This window comes from Ursus americanus, chromosome 3, assembly GCF_024610735.1.
Source record: "Ursus americanus isolate L20-20 chromosome 3, mUrsAme1.1.p, whole genome shotgun sequence".
Taxonomy (NCBI): domain Eukaryota; kingdom Metazoa; phylum Chordata; class Mammalia; order Carnivora; family Ursidae; genus Ursus; species Ursus americanus.
The window spans coordinates 72,823,551-72,851,417 of NC_142129.1; the positions used below are offsets into that span (position 1 = coordinate 72,823,551).

Consider the following 27,867-nt stretch of genomic DNA (forward strand, 5'->3'; position numbering starts at 1 on the left):
GTCATAAATCAGCCACCTAGGGAGTCATCCTGGACTCAGTTAAAGTACCTAGGCTACTATACAGCAAATGGAAATGTCACTGTACTAACTAAAAGGTAGACTCACCCTTTTTGACAATCCTAAACATAGCTATCTTTTCTAATACAATTCCTAACATGTGTTTGACACTAAGCGTAGTACCTGGCATAGCTTCCCAGCTTAAAGCTCTCCTTCCTCAAGAAGTCTTCCCAGGCTGGATCAAATACACTTATGGTGAACTTTCTCTTACTTTGAATTCCCACTGCACCTTAGGAACTCACCCTGCTCTTTATTGTCAGGTACTTGCCTTGGACTTATTCTCAAATTACTCCACAATTTTCTGTCTTGTGCTCCTCAACTAGACTGGCATGGGCAGAGAGAAATTGTGACATCTTTTGTCACAGATCTTAGTAGAATCTGGGACCGGCAGCCATGCTTCTGCAATAATGGATGAACAAACAGAACAAAAGGACCTATTTACCACTCTGAAGCCCCAGTTTTCTAGTAACCTGAAGGAAAAATATTGCTTCTACTCATGCACAATGTACAACTGAAAAGGTCTGCTTTATAATACATTTTGATTTGTTTGATTTTTAGTGTTTCATACTATTAATTTGGGTGGTGACAGACAATGGTTTTTGTTCGATCTTATCACCTTGCTTTGCTGTCCCCTATTAGCATTCATATATTTATGAGGCTTCCTACTGAAAGAAGATACACAGTTGGCCTTTGTGTTGGGTTAAACAATGATCAAATAACAGTAATCTCATGTGGTTCAACCTAAGAACATCTTTTTTAAGATTTTTGTCAGTTTCAGCCCCACCACACCAGCTGTGGGGTGTGTCTGTGTATGTGTGTGTCCTAGGGATCAGGAGCCTGGATGAGAAAACCTAAAACTTGGCAGAGAGAGAGAAACTCTCTCTGGAGAAATGAAGTAATCTGCTCAAATACTACTTTGTTTCTCAATTTTTTTTAAAACCAGGTGAACCTCCGTGACGGTCTGTTTCTTGAGCTGTGTTGTTGTTATTGCTCGTTTTTATGTGTAGTTCTGCCATCCCCCAAACCATTTCCATATTCAGCCTTTTCCCTTGGGATACAAGTCAAAACCTACTGGAGGCGAATTCATGAAGGAGGAGGTTGAGGGTTCAGAACTCTGGTGGGGAGGAAGCCTAGGAAGGATTTGGGAGCTGTAGGAAGGGAAGGAACAGAACTGGTGTAGAGCCAGCCAGGGTAGACATACTCCAAAGCTGGGCTGTCCTTGCTGACCAGACGGCTTAAAGTTCTTTGGTGGCTATGTGAATGCTGTGGCCGTGAAACTGCTGTTAATGGGTCAGAAAACCTGTTTGAGTTACTATAAGACTAAGGATTTTTAATTCAAAATGTATGTAGGCTCCTGAAGAAGACTATTCAATGAAGCTTTGATAAAGGCAATTTTCACTTTGAGTTTTTTTTAATAAATTAAAATGTGTTTAATTTAGCTTTGTTTCCTAAAGGACTCAATTATCGTATTTTGTTCTTTTTCTTCTAGCTATAGTGTCATAAAATTAGTGTGAATATATTTATGGATAAGCAAAAATGCTTTTTGATCTCATGGGGTTCTTTAAAATCATTTAAGCCAACTGTATTAGGATCACTTTAATGATCTTTAAATTCATTAGATGTTCTATTACAAGATAAGCATTTATTAGAATTACTAAACTTCACTCTTCTGTGTCTAATTACTGTGCAATTCAAACTTAAAATAGTATTCCAGGAAAATGGAGAAAAATAGAAATTCCTATTTAATAAAAGGGGAAATAATCTACAAATTATCCTATTAAAATAAACAAAGAGAAAAGATGAATAAATTGCTGATTTGGGGAGAAATGCACATCTTCACTGATACCTAACAAACACAAATCAAAATAATTTTAAGGTGCCATTACATAGTGATTAAGCTAGCAAAAGGGAAACAAAATTTAAAAACCAACATTGGAAATATTGAGGGAATGAAAAAGGTTGAGGGCTCTGAAAATAGTTCACTCTTTCTGAAGAGCAATTTGGCACATGAGACGAGACTTATAAAATTAAAGGCAGAAACCACATCTCTTTTATTTTAAATAATCACTATCATATGCCCAGCAGCTAGCACAAGTTCTGATATATACCAGGAAATGAATAAATATTTGATAAAAGAATTAGTGACAAAATGGTTCCTGCCCATTGCCTTGTTAATTCCACTTTGGGGAATACGGACAAAAGAATTAACCTACAAGACAAATTAAGACTTCTTACAGCTATTCATAGTAGGGAAAAATTGGAGACATTCCATATGCTCAAAAATAGGAGAATATACAAGCCTGATTAAATGTTACCTGTTGCATGGTATATAGACCATGTTTAAACAACAAAATGTGAACATATGTTAATATTAAGTGTCTTTGTGGAGACTGAGGATGCAAAATGGACGGAGCCAAGGAGGGAGTCCAGATGGGTTTTGTTTGGGTGTCCTGATAAGAAAGGTCAATTACTCAATGAAATAAATTTGAAACGTTCCAAAATGGCTCCAGGAAATCTAGGATAGACAGGCTATAAAAACATTGACATATGAAAAAGAAAATTTCTAATCACTGACAACAGAATGGAAGGAAGAAGTGGAGCATCCCCATGAGTCCCATTACCTTGCAGAATATAAAGATTCCCTTACCTTTGATTACCCACCTCTATAAGTAAAGAGATTCTAGAGAATCGAAAAGGAAATTTAAACTGAAAAACTGAAATGGAACTGCTTAGAAGCTATAATCCACAATCAACTCATTAATGAATTTCTCTTTTAAGACAGCAACTCGACTTTGAGTCTGTAGAAAGCAATACCTCAGGTGCGGCAAGGAAGGCATTTACAGAGCAGACACAATAAGGCTGCAAATGCTCATGGCTAAATGTTAACAGTGATCTATGTAAAAGGGATGTTGATTCTTTTTTTTCAATCAATTGATGTGTTGAAGTATAACAATGGAGCTGGAGGCCAATTTTCAATTGATTTAATGTTACTGTAATTCCCAATATCTAAGCAAATTTAGATAGAATTTTTTGTTATTTTTGACACTAAGATAATAAAAATATTTGAGTCTAACAATAATGGAACACTAAATGTCATCACCATCATTAGGCCTCTCATGGTTGGTTACTCTGTATATTTTAGTATATTTGAATATTAAAAGAAAAGAAATTGATTAAAATAGTTTTGTATATGATATATAGAAATTAATAATAGTGTAAACATTTCTTTACAAGGTTTGTCAGGTACTAACAGTCAAAATTCCACAATATGTGAAGAATAATTTTTAATATTATGTATTTATTTATTTGAGAGAGAGAGTATACAAGAGTGGGGTGGGGGAGAGCGGGTAGAGCAGAGGGAGAGGGAGAAGCAGACTCCCTCCCCACTGAGCAGGGAGCCCAACCTGATGCAGGACTTGATCCCAGAACCCTGGGATCAGGACCTGAGCCAAAGGCAGCTGCTTAACTGACTGAGCCCAGCAGGTGCCCTAAATAATAATTTTTAAAATCACTTCAATTAAACCACCCAGACAATTCCTGAGCCCATTAAAGAAGTTAAAATATTTTACTCTATTTCTTCAGTAAATTAATCCAGATGATCTAATGAGAAATGAAATTCTTTTTATCTTTGCTAACCAATAGAATATCTTACAAAATCTTCTGTTCAGCCATAAACACACAAATCATAGGTTTAATATAGAAGGTTAGGAAAAGGGAAAGTATTTATGAAATTAAACTCCAAGGCTTTCAATATTGTGGATTTTTGTTCATGTTATGTTTGTTTCCTCAGGAGGGCAGTTTGTTCCAATCTCGAGTAGTTCCAAAGCAAAAGGGAAATTTCTGTTATTTTTAGTACATGACTCCTATTTGAGAATAATAACTACTTACACCAAAATTATCTCAAACCTACTAGCTTTTAAGGATGGAGAGAACATTCTAAAAGTCAGAGGTGGAAGGAGTCATCTTAGCCAGGACTCAACCGCAGTTTACAGAAACCATTCTAGCACCATTTGATCTAGGAGTGGTTATAATGTTGGGGATCAGGGCCTTACAACATAGTTGGAAGGATCAGAAGAACAGGAATGACTCCCAAAACACACAATTGCCCTGCCAAAGAATCTCTTACCATCACTATAACCAAAAACAAGCATTTAGCAAACTCCTCAAAAATGCAAGTACAATTGATTATCTTTATTCATGGTAGTTATGTTCTGCAAAGTCACTGTGAACAATGAAGTACGGAATGTTCCTTGGGAAAATACAGGGTTAGATTCTTGCAAGTCTCTGATCACATTTTCATCAACCAATCAATACATAACCTTGTTTTATGTGTGTTTCGGTTTAAAAATGCCTTTTTAAATATACATTAATGATTCAGTAATGTAGAAATCACAGCCAACATGCTCGAATGAAGTTTACCACACACACCGTCTCCATAAGGCTCCTCATAGCCTTGTGCATAGGAACACAAGGTACCACTCCAGCACTATGCTTAGGGTCTCTTTTAAGTCACCAACAAAAATGCAAAACATATAGTTCTAAACAAACAAGGCAAAGGACACGTGGTCACAATATAAAAGCTAAGTCAAGAAGGTGAAGTATTGGCCTTGCTTGATCTCCTGAACATGTACATGGGGGCCAACTCAAATTTTTCACCCACAGGTCTATGAATGATCTCAACAGTGCCATCAGTACTGATTTTAGGGTTACGAATAAATTCTAATGAGTAGGAGAATTCACAAAAGTGGAATCCATAAATAATGTGGATCAACTGTACCTGAAAGAAAAGTAGAACCTCACCCTGATTTTCTAGTAAGTTTTCAAAACCAATACATAACTAATACATTTTAAGAACTAATCAAGAATAGTGATGGTACATTAAGGGGACAAGAAAAAATACATAATTTCTGAGAAAATTTAAACTTGATTCTCTTTTCCAACGGCCTAGCACACAGTAACAATCATAAGTATTTGTTGAATGAATGGAGTTGAGAAATAGTTTCCTTTGTCAATAGCAAGGCTGGTGAACTAGGAATACGCAATAAAATTGCGTTATTTGGGTCTCCCCAAAATTTGTAATTCGTGTCTTCAGGAAAAACCAGGTGAATAAGTTATACATTTAGACTTTCCATTAGAAAGGAATTTACAAAATATCTTTAGTTGTAAAGGAAAAACCCTCAAGAAACACGTAGGAAATAGGAAGACAATCTTTGAAAAATATTGTAGATGTACCTGTTTACGTATTTAAAATGCTTATTCAATTAATCCTGATTCAGTTGCGAAAGGGACAACTTTTCTAAGTCTTTGTTAGTCTGGTTCCTTGTTCTATGTGAACTTTGAAAAAACAAGATGTCATTTAAAAAAATGATGAAAATATTAGGCTAATTCAGATTCATTCACTAAACACTGACTTAGAAAATGAAGCATTTCCCATATGATCTCTATACTCTGACATGTGATGATTCTGTGATCCGTCACACTAGTGAGGTCATTTTTACATTGATTGTATATATCTACAATAAGTCTCTGTCCTCTGCACAGAAATTGCTTATTCTTTGTCTCTAGCCCCTGGATAGGTTTACATTTAGAGGCATTTTCTCCTACTCCCCTCCACCTTCTTTTTCTCCTCCTGTTACTCTCCCTCCTTTCCAGATTTGGGATTCATTCTAAAAGTGTATATCCATTTTCAAAATCTCAACTACATTTCTAGTTTAAAAAGAAAAATCTATAAGTCACAAATTACATCTGTAGTCCATGGGATTAACTCATTTTAATAAAAACCACTTTCGTTCATTAGATACATATATTATTAGATACACATATGATATCACAACAATGCAGAAAGGTAGGTGATCCTTGTATCCCCACCCTACAGGTGACAAAAGTGAAACTGGCCTAGAAAGACTAAGACATTTGTTCAGGCCCCACAGCTGGGAAGTGGGAGAATGCCCATAGGTCGCCAAAGCCACAAATTTAACCATTATGCTATTCTGCTTCTGGACAGACACCGGATATGAGCATTAAAGGGATGCTTGATCCCAGTGCTTCATTAACATTCCTCCTACTAAAGGGAACATCATGATTTTATCTCTTCTTAACATATTACTTACAAGGTTGTTTAAGTCCTTTAAAATATTAAATATTTAATTAGTCCTATTACAGCATCTCCCTGAGGCAAATAGTTAGCCTGTATAATTGTTATGTTGGTTAAAAAGAAGAGCAAAAGGAAGCTTGAGCATAAATTAACAATAATAAAACAGATCATTACATTTCATGCCTGGAGATTAACATGGATAGCTTGCTTCAAGTAAAATTGTAAGGTGATTATTAAGATTAGTCTTTACAGATGACCTTAGCCATTACACTTTAACTGGGTCTCCATGCAGTGAGAATGACCAGTCAGTCCATTAAATATAAGGTTACCATTCTCATCCATTATCTCTCCAAGTGTCCACCAAAGACTTCTGCTTTTGAATCCCCTGGGGATTTTGTTTAAAATGGAGATTTTGATATTCAAATGAATTCTTTTCCTGCATTTTTAGCAAGCATTTCCCAATGATTCTTGGTAAAATATCAACCAGTTTCTTAGGGCTATGTCCTTATTCAGAATATAAATTTATAAAACATTATTTCTAATTAAATAATAATTAAGAGAGTTTTATTCCCTTACCAGTCTGGAAATACCTTGAGATTTGAGACCATGCTTTATTCGATAATCATTTCACATTAATAAAGAAACTGGAACAAAATAGCTTCAAACTGTCTAATGCTGAATGACCTTCAACATGGTCAACTGGATTTTTTTATTTATAAAATATGCTTTTAGGGAAAAAATTATGTATAAATACACACACACACACACACACACACACACACACACATACACACACACACCATGTAGCCATAGTCTTTAATAATCATCCATAACAATTCTGGGAAAGATATTTGAGATTTGCTTCTTTCGTTACAGGGTTTAAGATTCAACTATACGCTCAGAAAATGGCCTCTTCTATTACCTCATCAGAAGAGGTTTGAAACAGTGAGAGTTCCCACTAAGAAGAGAACAACGCTTTTCACAATGGGATATCAACATGCCTGGTATCCTAAGCCTCCGTGAACCAACAGTAGAACACTGTTATTATCTTATCCACTTCTGAAAATTCAAACTTACTGAGATCTAGCATTTGCCAAAAAGCCCACTTCAGATAAACCTAATGCAAGAGGGAGGCTCAGTCAGAGGGACATATTAAATTACACATTTAAATAAGGCTTTCAAGCTCTTACCTCTGTATTCAGCTGTTTGATCATCAAGAAACAATACACTGCCATCATATTATTTTCACTCCCTCCCAAAAATCATTTCACAAAATCTAAATTTCATGACCTTAGCATTTTTTGAAGACTAACCAAAGAAAGGTATATTTTTAAAATGGATTTCATTTTCTTTTGCAAAATATGACATTATATTTTATGTTGCCTTATGAACTTTAATACAAAGAGATACCTAATATATTCCTCTTAGTATTCGATAGCAGGAAAATGTGTTTTTCTCCAGATGAACATGAATGATCCTATTCATCCTACTTTGAGAATTCAACAGCCTCTTACACTTCCCAGTTTGACTTCACTGCCCAAAAGATGAATTCAGTTTTCAACTACAGCAACTAATCATTCCATACGCAAGGCAGAAGCATGTTTCACCTTCTTAAACTTGTTTCTATAATTTTCCCATTGTTCTATGTAAGATAAAACTTGTTTGTTTTAAGTGGAGTTTATCACTGTAAGTCACTTCTAATGTTCTGAAGGAGTGGACAAGGAAAAAGCCAAAATTTTTTAAAGAATTAAACAAGCAAAGGTAAGTCTGGAGGGGAATGTGACACGAAGATTACCTGGATACATGGAAAGATCAAGCAGTTAGGACAGAATCAATTTTTCTTGTTTTATAGCCACGAGGCCATTTTAACTAACAATAATACCACAAAACAGATCACTAAGAAATGTCACAGAAGCTAGCACGACACATAATCCTTGTTAGACTAGCTCAAAGCCAGATGCAGGAACAGAACAGCTGAAGAATAATGAACTATAATCTAACTTGTAATTAGGTAAAAATCATAAAGGCCCATAGATGAAAAGCATCACAAGTGGAATTTTTTTCAGTGTCTTGTCATACACTGGCTGAAGCTATTTTTTTAAGAACCATACAACCCTTTTCAAATTTTAGTGTGGATAAAAGTCACCTGATTATCTGAAAATGTAGATTCAGGTCCCATAGTACTGAGGCCCAGGATTCTGCATTTTCACACACTCCCAAGGAGATCCCAAGGCAAGCAGTTCAACGACCACACTGAATCAATCCCAGCTTTACCACTTGAAAGCCGTGACATTGGCCATGTCCTTTAATATCAGACCCTCAGTTACCTTATCAGTTGTGTGGCTATAACAACATCTACCTTGCATAGCCCTTGGAAGGACGGAAAGTGATGAATGGTAAGTCAAGTAAGGCCCCCAGTAAATATTCTTTTAGTGAGAAGATGATCTTTGTTATGACAGAACGTCACCTTAGGATTTGGAATGTTATACTTTGTATTTAAGTAGGAAAATATGCAAGATGAAAAAGGCAGATTCTACCAAATAACTTTTACATGTGAAAGGCGGATATGTGTGTATGTGTGTGTAAGTGAAGTTACACTTTAAAAAGCTAAAAGTTTCATACCCCCTGTACCGATTACTATTATAACCAAAACCTGGGGTGCTATCCACATTTTTATTTAACAACCAAGAATCTCTATGTAAGGTAAAATGATCATGACCTGAAGAGTAACCAAAAAAGAAGGGCTCCGTATTTGAGAGAAAAGACAGGCAGCAAAGGCAAGAATGCAGTAAACAGCATTCTTGAGCCCAGGATTATACTACTTGACTCTGCAATCCAAGTTCTCACCTTTCCATTCTTAGAGAATGAATTTGTCAACTTAAAAAAGGGGTTGTCAATTTAAACTCTTTGTGGAGCCAAACAAAATGTAAATCACTAAATAAATGAACAGAATTTCTGAAATTGCACAGAACCATAGTAATAACTTAGGCAGTTTAATTAAGAAATTTGTTAGGAATGACAAGAAAACTGTTATGAAAAAGCTTTCTAACAGCACTCGTGACCAATTTTTGCTGGCTTTTCTATTGATTTTTGACATGGGGTTATATTCAGGGTCCAGGAAAAACATTTTTTTCTGCTTTGAAAAGTCAAACCTTGGTCTGAAGTAGACAGACACCTTGGAGAGTTTCATTCTAACAAGCAGAAATGGTGGTATTTTGCTACACCTAAACTATGATGAAATCTCTAAAACTGCATAGCCAGAAGCAAAACGCTCATGAGACTAATAACACTTTAACATTTCCAGCTCACATGTGAATGTTAACTCCACTCTCTGAAGAGAGCCACCAAAATGGCATTCATTAAGATTAAAGCCACATTACTATAGAAATGGGAAATTCATATGTATGCTTCCTATAAAATGCAAATATTGCCAAAGAATGGGTCTCCACTGAGTTCTCTCTACACCTATTCCTTTGCAAAGTTAAATCACACTGGTGAAGCACTTCATAAAGCCAGTGTGAAAGTCTTAAGTACAGGTACTTGCTGCTCCGCTGCCAAGGCAGCCCCGCAGGCTGTGGACAATTGTGTGTGCCTCTGATGAATGCCCACCTGTGGAGCAAGCCTAAGTCGTAAGTCCCCGGATAATGGAGGTGGACAGGAGACGTTTCAGAATTTCCAAGTCTGGAAAAGCGGAGGCTCCTGCAAAGCACAACTTCTGATTGTAGTTGTCTTGCCCTTGAATCGAATGCCTTCCCTGATTAAGTCCCTTGAAAAATGTGGTTTGCACTGGCTTTTCTCCATGACTCCACACACACACACACACACACACACACACACACACAGACACACACACACACACAAACAAAAGGTTACATAAAAAACCAGAAAATGATAGAGCTCTATTTTTCCCCTGTGTTTTTTCAAGGGAGTACTTTTAACAGGTTACTGATAAACTACAATATTTAAATTAATGATTAATTACTGGGACCGCTCTAGTCTAAGGGAATAAAAAAGAGAGAGGAGAAACAATGTAGATTTGAGGAGGGAGTACAGCATGAGAAAAAAATAAGGAATAACAGTAGGAGCTAAAACTTAAATAGTGCTTTATTTTTTTTTTAAGATTGTATTTAGTTGAGAGAGAGAGACAGAGATAGTAACAGAGATAGTGAGAGAGAGCATGAGCGGGGAGGAGAAAGAGAAGCAGGCTCCCCAATGAGCAGGGAACCCGAGGCAGGGCTTGATCCCAGGACCCCGGGATCATGACCCCAGCTGAAGGCAGATGCTTTACTGACTGAGCCACCCAGGCGCCCCAAATAGTCCATTATATATACTAGCTCATAGGATTCTCCCAAGAATTCCATGTGAGTGAATTCTGCATCATCCTTATTTCACATACAAGGAAGCTGTGGCACAAGGTGGTCAAAGAGCTTCCATGAAGCCCCAAATGCAATCTGACTGCAGCCTGGCTGGCTGCGGAGACTCTGTTCTTAAGCACTACATTCTACCGTCTCTTGTTCACTGTAGCATTGCTGGGTGCCTGTCACATATCAGTGCTCAATAAATACATATGAAATGAATGACAGATTTTACAACCGCTGTGGGCCGTCATCTACACAGAATGTCCTTGAGAGGAAGAGCTGTCTTTCCTCATCTTGTCCTAATCCCCAGCACCTAACATAATGCCACTCACCCACAGGAGATGCTCAAAAATTGTCTTCTGAATGGCTGCATACAGATTCAAATAGCTATAAACAATAGGAACCACAAATGCACAGAATCACATGGTAGAATGAGGAAAGGTAGGGATCGTTCTGTATCTTCTCACAGTTCCACGTGGTGGGCCAGAATAAGGAACCCAATGATCAATTTTATTTTCTAGTTTCTCCTATATCAAACTGCTAGTGGATACAGAATACAAATTCTGAATTCTTCTTTGTAAAATTCACCCCCATGTTCGGAATGTAGTAATAGCAGATCCCTGAAGGAGCCCCTGCTTTAAAAACATGATCATTTCCACCAAAATGAAAATAACTAAGGAAACATCCAAATCAAAATTGAATAAAAAATTAGGTACACAGCAGTGTTCCTCAACTCTGTTCAGTAACGTAACCTTGGTAGCATAGGAAAGTAAATACTTTCCTCTGGGGCATAGCTAAAAACAGCCTGCTTTAGTGCAAAACTCCATTAGGGCTCATGTTTTAAGAATTCACCAATTTTTCTTTTGTATTTTTGTATTCTGAGGTATGCTTGTTTCTCTTTTACCACAAAAATAACGTTATGATTATTCACCATTATGTACAATGCAAAAGCTACAATTCTTATCCCTTAGCGTTCAGTACTTAGTAGAATATGGTAGCCCATTTGAGAAACCAGAGACCACAGTATCTGGTAAAGATTCTCATTTTGAAGTCCAAACATTTAGAAGCAAACTATGACAACATTAAGTGAGATATAAATACAGACCCAAAAGGAGTATAATGAAATCAGGATATTTTGTTGTGAGATACGGCATTTGTGCACTTAGCAACTACCTCCTTAATAACTATCCTGAAAGACCACATACAAAGGTACACAAACACGAAAGCTAGTTATAATAAATACTGTTCATGCTCAGGAATATTTCTGTTTCTCTATGCAACATGCCAGTCCCCCACCCCCACAGCCACGGAATTTGCTGGGCCAATGAAATGTTACTAGAAATTATCTATGTCAACTGCAGGTGAAAGCATTAAAGAGTTAACAATTTCCAAGGTTCCCTCTTCCTTGCCACACCATCTAACAAGGCCATATGATCCAGCAGCTGCAAGATGGTGGCTCCTTCCTCAGCCTGGAAGGCTGAATTGTCACACATAGACAATTGCTTGGGATAGTCACTTGGATGCACCGTGGATTCCAAAGAAAAAATAAACCTTGTTGGGTTAAACCACAGAAGTGTTGTTACGTAGCATCGCCTAGCTTGTATGGGCTCATCCTCTCCCACATGTTACACTCATGTTCAAACAGACCAAACTCCATAAATATTGAATAGCCCTACCACATTTCAGTTTTATTACTCAAGAGCTATACAACAACAATCTATAAGCAGTATGGTTATTTGTATTCCCTGCCCAACAGTTTTGGTTAAACCAACTCATAAACTGCTCTTTAAAAAATTTCCAGGGCACCTGGGTGGTTCAGTTGGTTAAGCATCTGCCTTTGACTCAGGTCATGATCCCAGGGTCCTGGGATCAAGCCCGGCATGAGGTTCCCTGCTCAGTGTGGAATCCACTTCTCCCTCTCTCTATCCCAACCCTGTGCTCGTGCTCTCTCTCTCTCTCAAATAATTTTTTTTAAAAAAATTCCATCAAATTGGGTATTTACAACTGTGTGAAGAAGCAGTCAGGACACACTGTTCTTTTAAAGCCAGTTCCATTGGTGATAAAGGGAATAATCTATGGCACACTACAAGGTTCTCTATGGACATATCATATTGGTAAATACGCTACATTAAACACTCATTTTTACTTTACTACCAGCAAATCATACCACAAAGCAAATACAAACCATCAAACACAATTTTTTAAATCACAGTGAATTTTATTTTCAAAATTCTGATGTCTTATTATTTAACAGCTCAATCAGTTTTGTAAATTGCATGAACTTTCTATTTTTACAAGGTTCCATCCACCTCTAGTAGGGCTCTTTAACCTTGACACTATTGGCACTTCAGGCTGGATGATTTCTATTGAGGGAGGGGGCAGTCCTGGGCATTGGAAGATGTTTATCAGCATCCCTGGCCTCTACACACTAGATGCCAGTAGCAACTTCCCAGTTGTGACAAAAAAAAAAAATGTCTGCAAACATTTCCAAATGGCTCCTAAGGTGCAAAATTACCGCCAGTTGAGAAACACTAATCTACTCCAATGGTCCATAAAAAATAAAATGAGAATTCCATTCTATGGTCCCATTGTTGCCTCATGGAAGTGACTTCACAATAGCACATAAAGGTGATATAACAAGATTTTACTTCCTTTTCTTATTGTGTAAAGAAGACATATTAATTGTTAAAAGTTTAAAAATAGGGTGCCCAGGTAGCTCAGTCAGTTAAGCATCTGCCTTCGGCTCAGGTCATGATCCCAGAGTCCAGGGATCGAGTCTCACATCAGGCTCCCTGCTCAGTGGGGAGTCTGAATCCATGCCCCTCCTCTGACTCGTGCACAGGCACCCTCTCTTTCTCGAATAAATAAAATCTTAAAAAAAAAAGGTTTAAATATAAAAATGTGCAAAACTAACAAAATAATTACGTGTAATCCCATCTTGATTAGCCAGTTTACTGACAGATCTCTCTGGATGCATTCACATTCACGTAACAGTTACTGAGTGACTGCTTTGTGCTGGGCACTGTACTACATATCAGAGTGCTGAGCCAGGCAGACAGATTCTAGTCCTCCTAGAGCTTACAGCTTTATGGGAGAGACAGATTAAGCACCGTAAATATCTATGGCAAATGGTGATAAGCATCATGAAGAAAAGTGCAGGCTCCTATGATAGCAGTAAATTGGTCTAAGGTGGTGTCTCAGTGAAGCTTCTCTGAGGAAATGACATTTTAATTGAGAACAGAAGGGTGTATAATAACAATGGCTAGCATTTGAGTATTGCTTACTACCTGCCAAGCATTTTTCTAAGATTCTATAGAAAATCACTCATTTAATCCTCTGAACAACTCCATGAGATATCTATAATTTATCATCCCTATATTAAAGATAGAACATGGGGGGGGGGGCACCTAGTTGGCTTGGTTGGTTAAGAGTCTTGATTTTGGCTCGGGTCCTGATCCCAGGGTTCTGAGATTGAGCCCCACCTCGTGGAGTCTGCTTAAGATTCTCTCTCTCCCTCTCCCTCTGCCCCTCCCCAACTTCTCAAAAAAAAAAAAAAAAAGATAAAAAGATAAAACATGGGTTCAGAGAGATTAAGTACCTTGCCTCAGCTCACAAAGCTAGTATATGGAAGAAAGAGAATTTGAACCTGGTCTGTGTCCCTAATGAGTAAGACAAGACCATCAGCACCCACACCCTCAAAGTGAGCCAGGCAAAGCGGGAAGAGGAGGGTCCTGGCAGAGGTGGCCGTGTGGCATTATTTGCCTAGGCGAGCAGGAGTGACCTTCCAGTCACCTAAGAGAGGATACTGAAATCCACCTCATTATATATTTATGGTAGTTGCCTAGTTAAATGCAGCCTCCTTAAATCCTTTCTTGGGAGGAGATGGGACATAAATTATTTATAAATTAATTAATTATGATGGGAATTAAGCAACCGAACAGTCTAAAACTGAAATTGAAAAGAGGTGGAAAGTTCCAAAAGGCTGAATTCACAACAGCAACTCACTCTAATACATATTTTTGATTAGTCAGGAGGTTTAACAGAATTTTTAGGCTAATAAATTATTACGTTCTGAGCTGAAATTAATGCTCTCATTTAGTTCCTATAAATTGCATGTTTGCAAGAAGCTAAAGTGAACTCTCCTAACTAAAATTATTTCCAACAACTTAAATGATTTAAGTCACACACTGTGATGATGACACAGTTACTCTTACAAATCTAAGAATGGTTCCGGATGGTAAAAAGGATTCCAATGCTACTGAATGTGTGCTACTGAATATGTTCTTTTTATTGCTGTTATTATTTGAGGTTACTGTTGGTTTAATTTCTCCACGACCATATTACATATGAATTCTAAACATTACTAGGTAGAATAATAAAAGTAACTTCTTTGCTTTTTAACTAACTTCCTATAAGGATGATACTTCTTTTCAGAATTTACAATATATATGATTACTTGTTGGTTAGACTACTAGGCTAATTAATGATGTTCTTGCCTTAATAAATAATATTTTAATCTTTGTGTGAGGATGGATGATACAAAGGATGATCACATGGAAATTAAAAAATATTTCTATGATACTGTAAATGGAAGTGACAGAAGAGCATAAAATTGAGCTGAATGTGTACTCATCTCCAGGCATAGCCTAACAATTGCTTTTGAAAAAAATGCTAATGTTGATTCATTCTATTATCACTTAACCATTGTGAAAAAATGATTTACAAAAAGAAAAGGAGCTTGATTCTTGCTAGTGTTACTGCATGATGAATAACTGAGAACGATAAAAAAAAAAGAATATGATATTTTAATTCCCATGATATTTTTATTTCCCACAACAAAGAAAAATGATCTTTCTTTTCTATTACTATTATTAAATGTGATTCTCAGCTATTCTGAAAATCACACAACAATCTCTACCATAATTCTGGTATCATTTAAATGTATTGTTGCTCGTTTATCAGACAATTAAGAAGCAGCAATATACTGGGTTAAAGAGTGTTGTATATGCATGCATTTGTATTTTTAAACTAACTCACATGTGCCACCTAAACTTGAGTCTTATTGGGATTTTTGATACAACTGTCTCTTGCATTCACCTTTCTGAGTATTTTTTTTTTCTTTTTAAGGAAAAGGTATTAAATAATGTTGTTGAAACTAACAAAATAGGGATGCCTAGGTGGCTCAGTCGGTTAAGCGGCTACCTTCAGCTCAGGTCATGATCCCAGGGTCCTGGGACTGGGTCCCACATTGGGCTCCTTGTTCAGTGGGGATTCTGTTTTCCCCTCTCCCTCTGCCCCTCCCTTCCCCCATCAAATAAATAAAATCTTAAAAAAAAAAAAAAGAAACAAACAAAACATGTTAGTTCTCTTTTTCTATTGTGTGTTGTAATCATTTCCTACCTACATCTTGCAAAAGTCGCTGTATAACTCAGGCCAGCAGCATGTTTATAATGACACCCTAAATTCATGAAGTTGAATGCAGGCACTTTTAGAGTTTTTAGCCCTCAATTCTCAAAGTCTAACCCCAAGTCAGCAGCATCAGTGCTAGCTGAGAATTTGTTAGAAATGCACATTCTCAGGCCCCATCCCAAACCTACTAATTCAGAAACTCTGGAAATGGGACCTAACAATGGTTTACCAAGCCTTCAGGTAATTCTGTTGCACACTCAAGTTTGAAAGCCATCTAGTTTTCTCTAAATTCATAAGGAAGGGAGAACTGGATATTATCCAGACTACCCTCTTTTATGATATGAATTTCCCCCAAATAACTCTGAGAGAATTCGGTCATTCTCCTCACAGGTTATCTTCACCCCTAGCTACCTCACTGTGGATGCCTCTGCTAGAACCACAAGATGAAGATTAGCACTGCTACTGTTGCTGCCAACTAGTGAAACTTGACCTGAGTTTCCCAGTTTGACCAGATTTTTTATTTTTTATTATTATTTTTTTTAAAGATTTTATTTATTTATTTGACAGAGATAGAGACAGCCAGAGAGAGAGGGAACACAAGCAGGGGGAGTGGGAGAGGAAGAAGCAGGCTCATAGCAGAGGAGCCTGATGTGGGGCTCGATCCCAGATCGCCGGGATCACGCCCTGAGCCGAAGGCAGACGCTTAACCGCTGTGCCACCCAGGTGCCCCTGACCAGATTTTTTAAATATGACAAAATCATTTATGTATTATTCTCATTTACACTGTTTCATGCAAATAATACTGGCATTACTAGAAGAATGAAATTTCATCAATAAATATCAATGTACTTTAATAAATGGAACTGATTTTCCCAACAAAACCGAGAAAGGGTATAATGCTCTTTGTCTAAAGTGATCTAGAAATGGAGTCAGAATAGGTTTCTTGACAGGTTGCCATTTCAATAAGCGACAAATACTCAGAGTTATAAAGGCAACGAGCTATATGGTTTCCTTTCTTAACTGTTCTCCTCTTTCGAGGAGAAAGGAAGTATGGGATGGAAAGGGAGGTAAAAAGGCAGGATTCCAGGCCCACAGAGAAGGGGAGGCATGAAATCAGAGATTCAGGAACTAGAATGACATCCGTTAATGGTGGGAGGTAAATTATGAGAGGGGAGCAACCAAACTATCAGGTCAGAAGTCAGTAGGGACTTATCAGGAAGGACAAGGTGAGAGCTTGTTCCAAAAAGTGGTCAGAATTCATTTTAAAATCTTAAGACAGGGAAGTGATCAATAACCAAGTAAGAGAAGAACAGATTCTAAGGAGAAAATACTGAAGAGCAACTGCTGTCAGGAGAAAGAGGATAAGAACCAAAGCCACAAAGCAGTGTCAGTGGGAACAGAGAGGAGAAAATGAGTTCAAGGGATACATGAATGGAGGCAGAATATCCAAGCCTCCTGCTAGAGAAGTCTACGTAGGAAACAACCACCAGGTGCCTACAAGCCTTCTCTCAGGAGTCCCTGCACTGAAAAAAAACTGCTTAAAAACTTTTTTTAAATGTCACTCACTCCTCAATTACACTCACATATAAATAAAATGCTGGAAAGGAAAGGGAATACCCTCTGTCAACACAACCAGACTTTGAAGCCCAGTTTTGACTCAATTTAAGAAACAACTCCCCCCCCGCCAACACACACTCATGCATGCACGCTGTACCATTAGAATATGGCCTTAAAATTGAGTTGGGCAAGGTGTCTGTCTACACCACAGTCTGGGCATTCTCTTTCTTCCCCAGTCTCCCCGGCCGCCGACCTAGCCAGACCTTATGTGGTCTATGGGACTTGCATTCTCAGTTGGCTCTGCCCACCACACCAAATATTGATTTCGATTACTTCCAGTTTAACTTTTAAAATGCCATGATTACTTTAAAGAAAAGAACCCGAAGTGGGCATAATTTTTGTAATCTCTTTTCCTTTCCATTGCCTCCACTTGAGATTATGCCCTCCATTTCTCCCTCTTTTCCATCTTTTCACTCCCAGCCAGTTGTCTGGACCTTCCACGGTGAGAATGGGGGCAGTTTCACTGTGTTCTTATTGTTGTGCTCTCTGATTTTTGAGTACTATTTGGGCAGCACTCATGGTTGGTTGCCAAGGCTTGGTTACCATGGTAACATCGCCAGATAACATTAGTTTAAAAAAAAGAAAAAAAAAGCAGCAAATTAAAAGCTTGTTTTACATGAAATAGTGAGCAAAATAGGTAAAGTCCAGTCAAGAGTCAGATTACTACTAAGTCATTCCCCACTCCTGGGCACACAATTTTTTTTTTTTTTTTTTAAGCAGCCATTCTCCAGGGGAACATTAAAGATAAATAGGCTGCTTGTTTGCTTTTGACTTCTCTCACCATGTATTTTTCAGCCAGGAAAGTTCCTGATTTTTCAGCGGTTAGCTTTTGGTGTGGAAGGAACTATGTCAGTTCCCCCATAATATTGTTGGGGAAACAACGTCTCTGAGCATTCCACTGGGTCAGGGTGGAATTCTGCAGACCTTGAACCTCTCAAGAAATCTGTTCAGCCCTTCACTGCTTTACCTACTCTCTCAAGAACTTACAGACAGAAATGCCACTACAGTGAAACCCCAACAAGGGATAATAAAACTAATGATCAGTCCCCTCGCAGCTGATACTAATAGCTGGGCTTATGCAAAACTAATTTCTTAAGTTTGGTTTATTGTGTGAATTATGATATTATATAATGTAATATTTAGCTGTCTTGTTTCATAAGAATTGTTCCTATTCTTGGCAAATAAAAAAGTTTCCTAATTAAATTATGCAATTTCCATGCCTTTCAATTTCTTATGTGCCAAGGCTCTAGAAAACCTGACTGAAAATAAAAATAAATAAATAAGAGAATATTGAATTTTCTACAAGTAGATATTCCATGGTGATCTGAACTTTTTTTTTCTTTTTTTTTTTTTTTTTTTGCCTTTTAAACCACATATCTTTTGAATGTACACGTGGACCGCTCCTGCATTTTCATAACGTCTGAATTCTGAAATTCTAAGCAGCAATCAAAGCTGCAGGAGCTGACCTACTGCAATTTTACTGCCATGGCAAAATCAGCCCCTTTATTCTAAGCTACATATTTTCAAAGACAGTCTCAGCAGTATGCTTTTTTTATGACTCCAGTTTATGCAACTTTTCCTTAGGACCTTAGCTCATCCATATATCTGAGATTCCTAAATGTAGTGAGCTATCAAGTAATAGCATTATTTTCTTTTTCATCAGTAAATTATGAGTAAATTAGGGTCACAGAGACATGCCAGGCCTGTATCCTCTATGATATTTTCATTCAGAAGTTATGAAAATGTCGGAGCTGACACTTGTATATTGAAGGGTATGTACATTCCAAAGAGGGAAAAGGAGTAAAAATCATTGCCAAACTGGGGTCCTTTGTGAATGAAGGGCAAGGAATCCTGATGGGCATTGCAGGCCAGAAGCTCACACAGTGCCCGGCTGAAATTAGTAGTGAGCAATTTCTAAGCAAGACCTCCAAAGGGAATGATTCAAGACAAAAACCAGACTGCATGCATTCTTTTACTCCTTGCCAGAAAACCAGCATCTTATAAACTCACTGAGATGTCCAATGAGAACACAAGTGGAATTTTTCCACTTGCAGAAAAATCAAAGATGACCATGAGGAAGGGATAAGAAGCGGGCTTCTTCATCAGGGGGTATAGGACTAGGTAGGACTATGCAGGCCAGAGACAAAAATGTCATCCTTTGAATAATTATGTATTATCATAAGTATGGTTCCTATGCATACCAACATAATCTCTATCCATTTTGGGAGACTTCTGCATCTTTATCTTTGTCCTCAACTAAGCATTCAATTGGAAGAGTCAGTGTCAGTAGAATCCTGGGAGTATGACCATAATCCCAGTGCATGGAGGAGTCTAGAGAACAGTGAAGAGTATGGAAGAAATTCATTTAGCCCCTTCCACCATATAGCTCCTCACCTGCCACATATAGAACTCTCCCATAATTTGTGATTCTGAGAACACCAAGAAGAGTTTCAAGGGAAAGGAGTTACTCATCAAACAGACGAAATAAACATCCATTGAACCCCGTAGTGTGACAGCCAAGCAATCCACTAAAGCAAGTAACTCAACATGTCATAATTTTCAAGATAACTTGTAAAATCCAATTTCATCTTTCAGCAACATATAGTTGACAATGCTTGTCACCTAGACGGTCTACAGATGTGTTTTAAGAATAAAAAAGACCCTGGATTTAATTTACATTTTTTTCTCTTAAAACAAGAGAGCTCCTTCTGAAGTTCACAGAAAATATGACATTGAAAAAGACAACACTTTTCCAGATACAGACAAATGTTAATCATATTACCAAACCAAAGGAATTGTTTATTTCAGTTGAAATACCTGTCTTGGCCTCAATTATGTAGCATATACATAACTGGTTAGAATTTTTGAGATAGTAATTCAAATAACTGCCTCAGTTACCTACTATCTTTTATTCTTCATTTACCCTAAAAGACTGGGAAGAACTTTAAAAATAATAGAGCTACCTGTTAATTGCTCCTGGAAAAAATGTCAACAATAGGAGAATCTGTTTTAGCTTCAGACTTTCATTCCCACAGTAGAGAAATTAAGAGAATCACTTGCCAATTACTGTTCTGCCATGTATGTATTTGTGTTCTTTTGCTTATCACTTTAAACCAAAATATTTTATCACCCATTCTACCTGGTGAAAGGGATAAAGGCAATTTACCTTATGTTGGTAATTTGTATTTCTCCAAGAAATGACACTATCTAATTCCAAAATGGATTGGGAAGTCAAAATACCACCTGATTTAGTTTTCAGTTAGATGACTGGATTTACTGTATATAAAGTTTTTATTTCCCATGAATTTCAATAAAATCACTGATCAAATAAACACACACTAAGATGCCAGAACAAATACTGACAGGTTACCTACACAAATGCTACTTTCCCTAAAGCGAACCAATCCAAAATTGACTTTAAATAAGTATGTATTAATCGAGCACATATTCTACATAATAGTCTAACACACTATATACTGAAATTTATTTCTAATTCGAAAACCATTCTGGAGGAGGGCAGTCATTGATGATCAGCCTTGCACAAATATACAATTAAATAGATGAAATGCTTATATTAGTTCCATGACCTTTCTTCAACTAGAAGACATTTCTGCATTTCATAAAACTATCTCACCTCACTTAAATGATGCTTTTGATAACTCATGCTGTCATATTGAAATTAAAGGTCTGTAAACAATGCTTTTTTTTTAATATTACAAAAGGAAGATTTTCATTCCATTTTTGCAGTATCAGGTACGTGTATGTTTGCATTCGAGAACAAAAACTGGGCAGAATAAATTTTCAGAATTGACAAATTAAGTGATACATCTGTCCAGACATGGAAACAAATTGTTGAAAACAGTGTTATTTACTACAAAAACTGCATGAGTCATTTTGCAATCCTTGTGCTTGGGGAGGAAAGGGAAGAAAGGATGTATTAATTATACATGATGAATGACTTGACACTTCCTGGGTGTTAGGATGAAGATGAAGTTTTGAAAGGTTTTCCTGGGAGGGGTGTTTCATGCTCCAAATAAATATGTTTCTTCATATTTTTACATTTTAAAGACTTCTAATAAAGATGACAGAAGCACATTATAAATTTTGGCTTATAGAAATACACACTCACACATGCACTCATACACACACACACACACACAATTACTTATATTCAGTTGTTCTCAACATCCAAAGAGTCAACCCCCACCTGTCTGTAAGAAAAGACAGATGGCCCTGTTTATTCATGTGCTTTTGATAACCTAATGATTCTGTTGCTCCCTTATGTTCTAGATGGTAGCTTGCACCTTGTTGGTATTTAATATCTCACTCAAAAAACATGAATGACACACTGTAATAATAGGGACATGTACAGTAAGAGTATGATTACCTATAAGAAAGGGAATGGCAAAAAAAAAACCTCACATTTGAAAATGTCATTATCCCAAAAGACTATTTCCAAGCATTGTATCAATACTGACCTTTATCTTAAGATTGCACTATAAGACAATTAAACCTATTCATATATCTGCTACTTCAAGACTGTAAATTCGAACTATCCCAGAGTTCTTTCCATAATCACATACGAAAGTCTTCATACAATGAATCAGGAGACCCAAAATCCCCACATCCTAATTCCCTTCTTCCTTCTTCCAGTGTAATTTTAAAAATGAAATTTGTATCTCTTTCCTTACAGTCTCATCTCAGATTCCAGAGAGTACATTGTAAACAAAGTAATGGACGTTCTCAACAGAGAGACACAGCAATTGACAAAGACAAAGTGGTCATTCCGACCCATCATGGATACCACAGATTGCCCCCGTATCCCTATAAGTAATTTCCTAATCAAGTAGATTGTAATATACAGGGCCCAACTGCCCACACTTTTGGCTGGAGAGATTGTTTTCTGATATGTAATGTCGTGATAATCTTGAAATAATGTATGAGGTTGAGTTTTCTTCCTTTTTCTTCCCTCACCTCAGCACACCACCTTCACAATTAATTCATCACCGACCACCACAGTTCTCAAACAGAATGCCTCCAGGAAAACAGCAGGCTAATCATATATCAGGTGTGTGGGCAATGTAGCCACCCCTTTTGTCTTTGCCCACCTGTCCTCCATGAACATCTAAGAGAAGGCACCACGTTTTACTCTATTTTGCATCGATACTAAGCAGCACAGTGCCTGGCATGTAATAGGCACAAAATAACTGCAATTTGAATGAATGAATTGAAGCCACTATTTAAAGTATTATCTACTGAAGCCTATGTAATACTCCCAGAAGTTTCAAAACCAAAGAACATGGATTGTTTCCCTTACGAGTAACTTGTCAAAGAGCACTGAGAAGGCCTCACTGGCCTGGGCAATGACTGCAACGTTTGCTTCACACAGAGCGGTGGTCCCTGCTTCAGGTCCACGGGGACCCCCCACCCTTTCACCAGAGAGGTGGAGAGGGAGAGGACAGGGTACAGGCAGGTTAGCAGTGCAGCGCAGAGAGGAACAGGATGCACAAGCAGCCAGCCAAGCCTGGGGCAGATCTGTGAGACAAAAACGTTCCTGTCCTGCCAACTCTGCCACATGGGGGATGAGCAGAGAAGAAAGCCCACTTCCCACACTTCTTCACTTCCCGGGGCATGGAGAACAGGGTGTAAGTTAAATACTGGCATTTAGATCAGCTGCTGTTTCTATGTAAGAACCAAAATGTGGGGGTTTTTTTCCATTCATTTTTAGGTAGCTATATCTGTGGATACCTAGGAAAGTACTTACAGCTCTCCCTCCTTTGATTTCTAATATCACTATGCATGTGCTTCCCAAGTAATTTATGGGTGAAAGTTCCTTGGAAATGAAAAAATTAGGCGGAAATATAGAAGGATGATAAAGTGGGGTTTAAATAAAGATTTGCCTCTCACCCCTTGCTGCAATTATACTGGTTTAACAGGTCATATTCTTCCCAAGAGGCGTCTATTTACATAACTATAACACATTTTCTTTCAATTTGTTACAGAAAAACAATTCAAAACATCACTTTCTGTGACTTCCCTATGATTCCTGTGGTAGGTGCTTCTTTACAGCATCAACGTTCACTAGAATCTGATATCATAAGGCTCTGTTTCAGAGACCAGGGAAAGCACGCACCCTCTTTCCTCTCCTCTTTGAAACTCCGCTGTTGACAAGATTGTTTATGCTGATTTTTATGAAAGCACCAAAATTCTCCTACTGAGAACCTATGTCAGAGCATGTGCTAATATGTGTCTTTGAGCTTCCTATCAGAGCTTTGACCCACCAGTCCCTCCTCCAACACATTTTGTCAGGGAGAAATGGAGATTAGCCACATTCCTTCATTTAAACCGCAAGGCAAGAAAAGCTATCAGGACGGCTGGCCACTGCCTCAGAGTCCCGGAATGTGTCACATTGCTATGACGCGTGCTGTTCAACGTGAATAAACCAGCCGAATTTGTATCACTACCTCACCAGGCTCAATTTTTGCCGTTTACGGAGTACTTACTATGTGCCAAGTTCGATACCAAGAGCTTTACCCCGTTTGCTCTTTTCATCTCCACAACCGCCTAACGACATGGGCACCAGTGTTCTGCCCGGACTACAAACCAAAGCTCAGAGAGTGTACCTACCTCACACAAGGACACACAGCAAGTGTGGGAGCTGGATTCAGATGCAGACCACTCCGAGTTTTGAATCTGAACCTTATCCCCTCTGCTCTCAGGCCTCTTTCTGAATGAAGGTCTCTTCACCGGCAAAAGTCATTACTTTAAAAACACTGAAAGGCCAATCTCCCAAGAATGTTTTTTTTTTTAAGATTCATGTGCCATATTACACATATTATATTTAAGTAACTATTTTTAAGGGACCTACACACTGGCCTAAAAGTATAAATTAGGCATTTAGGTGGAGCGCATAAATAATAACTTCGGCGACCAGGTGGGTATTGCCACCCTAACTCCGCGCGCGGGCTATCAAAGCCGCGAGGCCGGGGCTACTTCCGCCGGCGGCGGGAAGAGGCCGTCGCAGCGCGGTGCTCCTCCGCCACCTAGAGGCTCTGCTGGAGGCGAAGCCGCGCCTGCCGACCGCCAGGCTGAAAGCGTGCCGAAGTGCACCCTTGTGCCTCTTTCAGATTAGCCTCTTCTGAGATTTGGGTCTTTCTTTCTACTCCTTCAAAAAGAAAATTGTTTTCTTCCGAAGTCTTCAAGCTTCATACTCACAAAGGCCAACTGTACTAAATAAAATATGATGTTGTTTTTGCATGATAATGAATTGGAGAACAGCAATCATGGGAAAAATATCTCATTAAAGAGCTCTGTGGTTGGCATAGGAATATGGGCACTACTTTCTGCACAAAGTGATCAATTAGCGGAGTGTGTGAGCAGTGTGATTCATCCCTCTTTGACTTCACACAGTATTTGCATGTTCACCATATAAGTTGCTAGATGTTTTCAAATAGCAGTAGAAATAAATATTTCTCAAACACCAATAAGTAATTAAAAAGAAAACAAACAGCAAGACCTAATTTCCTAATCTCTGCCTTACATGAAAAGATCAGAGGAAAAATTGCTAGTGGCTATTTTATCTGATCATGCATTATAATAATGATGAAGAAACAATGAACATTTATTGACTCCTGCTGTGTTGAGATAGTTTTATATATTCGTATATTATTTCTAACCTCATAGCAATTTGACAGTTAATAGTATCATCATCTGAGAAATAAACTGAAGCTCAGATAAATATAAGGCTGGTGAATTAACTGGTAATTGATGAAACTGGTATTTAAAACAAGACTCCAAAAACCTACTCTTTTCCACTAAATCACGTTAATTTGAAAATAATAGAGATATTAATTATTTATCCAGAGTGACAAGTAATAAGTTAATATCATCAATCTAAATATTTTGCACTAAAGATAACCAATGAAATTATTTAAATTGTTTAAAATCTGATTGAAAGTCATTGAAATAGGATAAATTTTTAAACCGAGTTTACAATTTTTTAATTATTTTTTTAAAATTCCAGTCAAATTAACGTAGTGTTATATTATTTTCAGGTGTACAATATAGTGACTCAACAATTCCACGCATCACTCAGTGCTCATCACAAGTGCCCTCCTTAATCCCCATCACCTATTTCACCCACGCCCCACCCACCTCTGCCCTAGTAACCATCAGTATGTTCTCCCTAGTTAACAGGCTCGTTTTTGTCTTTTTTCTCTGTTCGTTTGTTTTGTTTCTTAAATTCCACATGAGTGAATTCACATGGCATTTCTCTTTCTCTGACTGACTTATTTCAAAACTCAATTTACAATTTGACCTACTGCCATGGCACAAGAAATTGCTTAACCTGAAGAATAACCCAGGATGAATATAATGGAGATCAGAAAAGGAGCTGTAGAATGCACAGGTGCAGGTGACTTGATAAAATGAGATTGTGTGATGTCCGTAAGCATCTTTCAAAAACAAATCACTGCTTCCAGGTTCATAGGCAGGTAGCCTGGTTCCAGATAAAGAGTTGGACTATAATATCTTCCACCTGAGGGATGCTGATCCTTCCATAGCGAGGGCCTAGATATTCCTAAAGAACACAGGCCTCATCACAATGTCTGCGTCTGACAGTCATTCCCCGGGTACTTTTGCCTCCTCCAGAACCTGTCTATTATTAAAGAAACCTGCTGAGATTTATATTTTGTGACATTTCATTCACTTACAGATACTTCAACAAAAATATGCCATAAATGTTGAATATTTAATGTCCTGGGGAATTTTTTAATGCAAATGTTTACATATAATGACAAATTCTAATATATCACTGAGGGAAATACATGTCCTGCTACCTCCAGATGGAAAAAGAATGAATATGAATCCTTAGAGAGGTATCCACAAAAGGGAGGGGGCGACAATTATTTTTGTTAGTATATAAATGGATTCTTGGGTATTTTTTTTTAAATTGTAAAAGTAGCATATGGGCATTATGATCTTAGAATGTCAAAACTAGAAGGGATGTAAATATCATCTATTCTAGTCAACATTACATTTTTCACAGATAAGAAAGCTGAGGCCCATAGAGATGAAAGAATTTGCTCAATACTCACAGCAAGATAAGGGCAAAGCCAAGAATAGAACTCAGTGTCCCAATTGCCAGTCTTGATCTTTTGATAGATGGTGCAGTATGTACTGTCCCTGCATGGTCCTTTATACCCACACACAATGTAGGTAAGACTGACGCATGCTCAAATGCCTGTCTTTGCTGGGCTGCAATTAGACAATGGTAAGTTCTGTAACAGAACCTGGCACATAGTAGGCCCTCAATGAATATTGGACGAATGTTGAATGCCTATATGGATACAGTCACCTATTGACATCTACATCCATCTATATAAAAGAGAATGCAATGTAAAAGACGATATCCAGAAGAGAATTTTTGACAAGAAAACCCTCCATTTTTTCTTCTTCATCTGATGGAAATGGGGGAAGAATTTCAGATTTGCCATAATGAAAAACATTATTCTTTAGTCACAATTACAAAGAACTTACATAGGAAAGAGAAAGTGGCATCATAAATGAAGGCAAATGAGTTGATAATACTGAATTGGAATATATAAATTATCTGAGAAAATACAAATTAGTACTTACGAAATTGTCATTGACAGATAAATACTGAGCTTGTTCTAAGAGAAATAGAGCAACACATGATGTGAGAGGTGTCAACTCCAACATCCACACACAATCAGTGGTACATGGGATCTTACCTTCTGAACAGCCTCCAGATGACTTCAATTAATTGCCTAAAATTATGAGAGTTCAAGGGGCATAATCTAACAGGAATTCAAAAGACACAATCAGGATTGAACAATACATCTCAATTTCATTCATAAAAAGAGAAATGGGAATTAAAACTACACGATTTTTACCTACCATATTGCTATAACTTTAAATTGTGGAGGCAGAGTCCTGTGTTGCTATTAAGATTACCTCTTTCAAAGGAGTTTTCCAATAGCTATCAAAATTAGAACCACAGATACCCCGGGGTGCCTGGGTGGCTCAGTTGGTTAAGCATAGGACTCTTGATTTCAGCTCAGGTCATGATCTCAGGAGCATGTGGACATGGAGACTGCTTAAGATTCTCTCTCTCTCCCTCTCCATCTATCTCTCCCCGCCTCCTTCTGCCCTCCACCCCCCAACACCACCCCCATGTTCGAGTGCATGCACATGCACCATTTCTCTCTCTCAAAAAAACAAAACAAAACAAAACAAAATGGCAAGTTCCCCTTAGCCCCGAAACTTCACTTTGTGGATTTATCATTCACATGTACTTGTACTTGCACTTGT

At 37.8% G+C, this 27,867-nt stretch overlaps 1 long non-coding RNA gene across 1 annotated transcript in view; it reads right to left on the reverse strand.

The window, feature by feature from the left end:
• The window catches only part of LOC123789326 (uncharacterized), a 433,455-nt gene that overhangs the window by 311,058 nt on the left and 94,530 nt on the right, over positions 1-27,867 (reverse strand). The gene's annotated exons all lie outside the window — the stretch shown is intronic.